The sequence below is a fragment of the Lactuca virosa genome, chromosome 2 (genome assembly GCF_052849685.1).
Source record: "Lactuca virosa cultivar CGN04683 chromosome 2, Lactuca_virosa_CGN04683_v6, whole genome shotgun sequence".
In the NCBI taxonomy this organism is placed as follows: Eukaryota; Viridiplantae; Streptophyta; class Magnoliopsida; order Asterales; family Asteraceae; genus Lactuca; species Lactuca virosa.
Genome location: NC_136427.1, coordinates 152,610,099 through 152,613,658, shown reverse-complemented (window position 1 = coordinate 152,613,658; position 3,560 = coordinate 152,610,099). Strand labels below are relative to the sequence as shown.

The window sequence follows — 3,560 nt, the reverse complement described above, 5'->3', positions numbered from 1 at the left end:
TGTCCCATATGCTTCGGGTATAGGGTCGATTACATGTGCTATAATATTTTTCCTTTCTAAATTTTCCAAATTCCTAGGGCATTAAGAGGGGAAAAGGTCCAGAATTGGATATGACTAAAATGATTAAGCAATTGTCGAGGACAATCTGAGGTTTACCAAAGATTGGTTGCTCATGGACAGTTGGAAGTATGATGTAAATTTTTTGGAAAGGACCATATTGACATATTCTGAAAGGAGGCAACTCTTGTTCAGAAGTGATAGTCAAAATGGGAATATGGAAATGTTTCATAGGTGGAAGTTATTCATTAAATATGTGTAAGATTAGAAGACTTCTTTTCATGGAATTGATCTCCATTGGAATACTATGTAATGTCTGTTGCCAAGTCTTTGTGACTTTTGTGCATAGTCATTACAAGAGAATCAATGCATATAAGTTTAGACTCTAACAGATTTCAGTAAATGGCTAAGAATCTTGTATTCTTACATTTGCAGTAAGGATTTGGGATTGTGAAATGAGCATCATTGGAATCATGTTCAATTGGTCTATTTCACAAAGTAAGGATCATAGACAAACATAATGTGCATACTTGGAGTATGACATAACTATTGTTTAGAAAACATAGTGTGTCTGCTTGGAGCATGAGACATCTATTGTTTTAATTCAAGTATTAAGTTGATTATTTGAAACATTATGCAATGAATAATGTGCAATCAATATGGTGATTAAATAAAAGGTGTTTTATTTATATTCATAAGTTATGAGACCATATTGGATTCGATCGTTCTGGTGTTTCACTTTGCATGTTTTGACTTCCCGAATAACTAGGTTGTTCAAACTCTCCACAGTCAATCATATTTTGGAAGTAGGTATGAATCAAGACTGTCATGAATTGGGCTTGTAGATGTCTAAAGTGTTTAGACATAGCAAAAGTTGCTGCAACAGTCATGAGTGCTCCTAGAATGAGATTCGAGTATTGGATTAAACCCATGCTCATTTGAATCACTTCATGGATTTTATCACCAGTGATCATGAGATGATAATATCTTATATTCTTCAAACGGAGACGTGTGAGTTGTAGTTGCGCGTCGGTTGCACATTGACATATGTAAACGCAACCAGTAACTTGGTTGTTATAAAACATATCGTTGTGTGTAATTTGATGAGTAAGTACAAGCGAACATTTGGGTCAAAGTTTATCCATTCCTTTTACCCTTGGAGGGATAAGAGCGATATCTGTGGGCCCCTCGATGATCACTACAATTAAAATTACATTTAGTGATATATTTTGTTTTGTGCCACTATAAGATGTTTTTAGTGGCACATATTTGTTTTGTGCCGCTATAAGATGTTTTTAGTGGCACATATTTGTTTTGTGCCACTATAACTAAAAAAATTATAATTTTTGTATTCCCCGCTAAGATTAAAAGTTCCGCCAACTAAAATTTCCTAATTTTCATATTCCCGCTGTGATTAAAAGTTCCACCTAACTAGGGTTTTATACCGACTGTTAGCAAGTCGCCGACACATAAGGCTGAACTCTCATTCTCTCAAAACCAGAAGGAACAAAACCATCCCGAAGCTCACCATTACGCAATCAACCATCGCCCTTTGTCAACCCTAACCTTCTGTCATTGATATCGTCCATCGTCAACTCTTCCCCCGCTCCAATCATCAACAATTTTGCTGCTAGACGATATCACCATCGCGATTTCTATCTATGTCAAAATCAGACACTTACGCGGTTGCTGCCATAGACCATCATCAACCCTTTCACCGTCGGCCTCTGTCTCCGGTAAGCTATGTTTCTCAATCTCTCATTTTATCTTTCCATTCAGATTCAAACTTCTAAGAATTCTCTTAAACCAAAAAGTAATTTCCATCAAAATTTGTAATATATACCTGATTCAAGGTTCTATCTTCCCAATTTCCATTTTGTAAGCCCTAATTTTTTGTGGTATTGAAGTCGATGGTTATTCTCCTAGGGATTCAACTCCCACTCCTAAACTAAAATACGTTATTACAAGTGGCTCTGTCGCTGTCGTTCAATCATTTTGATTTGCTTGATTGCAGCCTTTGTTTTGAACGATGTAAGTTGATTTTTTTAGGTTTGAAGCATACTCTAGGATGTCTTTATGACAGAACCTTGAGGTTAAACTGTTAGAATTTTTTTGGTAATGTTAAAAATTTGGTATGATAAATCTACAAATTTTTGTGCATCAATTGAGGGCTTGATTATGCTTCTTACAGGAATACACGAAGAAGCCAAGAAGTCGACTTACAAAATGCATATGGGTAGTTTTGTGAGAATAAGAACTTGTTAATCCCTTGGGTTTTTTTAATGTTTAACATGTAATATGATTTTGCGATTTTTTTTTCTTTTGTAATGAATCTCTCAGATTGAGCTTTAGAGTTATGTATCTCAACAGCCTTGGGAGAAGATAAATGTTCAGACAACCGTAAGTTTCATTTTATATTTCCTTATTAATTTGTGTTATAATGTTTTATAGTTGAAATTTTCCATTGATTAATTGGTTTAGAAAACTTTTGTACAAAAGGATTGTTTTGATCTCTATGGTTATAGATTTTGGCCAGCCTGCAGATTAGGTGATAATAAATGTTCAGTAACAATTCATCATATTTTCTATATACGTGGTAATCAGACAAAACTTTGACGTACTTGCTATTTAGCTGTGTTTTGGTCTTCATTTTTATATGATATTATTTAGCACATTATTGTGATGTTCAAACCAGTAGTGAAAACTTGTAATCCATAAGTTGCTTTAATGTTTACGTATAGTCCACAACTTGCTTTACATTTCACATGTTTTCCACTAGTGAGAGGTTAGATGTAGTTGGGTTTAATGTCCAATATGGTAATAATAAATTTGAAAGTTGGATTCAACGTCTTCAAGGTTATATTTTGCAGCAGCTGCATTGAATTTTGTAGTCATTTTTTCTTGTAACTAATATTTTAATGGTAAATGATATCCTTTCCTGGATCGTTTTTATGTTACCTTTAGGACCGGATGAAGATTGCATAACTTGATTTTAAAGATTTTAAAGGTACTACGGTTGCTGATTACAAACAAGGGTAAATTCCTCCTAGGTGCATATTCAAGTATGATGTCTTATTCAATCTTTATGTCAAGGTTAAAAGAGCAAATTTTACTCGGGCACTCTACAATCATCCATATCCATGCCATTACTTTTGCCATGTAACTATTTTCTATGGTGGTTAAATTAATTAAAAAATTTCACTTTTTAAAAATTAATCTTTTTGTTCAGGTTATCAGGTTTTGGAAAAGGCTAAAATACTTGTACAAAGCTTGGGAAACTAGTTGCAAAACCACTTTGGAATACAACAAGAGCAATTATGCAAAGTCCATCTACAGTCAAACTTTTTGTTTCATAAGCAACAAATATTTATTTTGATAGTTTTATGTTACTACCCCAACATTTAGACTTATTACATTTTGATGACATTTGTGTTTGTAATTATTTAGAGTATTGTTGTTAGACACATTAATTTATAAATTAAGTAACGATATTTTGTTTTTCA

General features: G+C 33.5%; 1 long non-coding RNA gene across 1 annotated transcript; it reads left to right on the top strand.

Moving 5' to 3' along the window:
• The first annotated feature begins 1,463 nt into the window (after positions 1–1,463).
• LOC145159622 (uncharacterized) lies at positions 1,464–3,560 on the top strand. The gene is made up of 4 exons (XR_013737809.1): positions 1,464–1,793; positions 2,249–2,457; positions 3,022–3,216; positions 3,287–3,560. It is a non-coding gene; the product is annotated as an uncharacterized LOC145159622 (long non-coding RNA).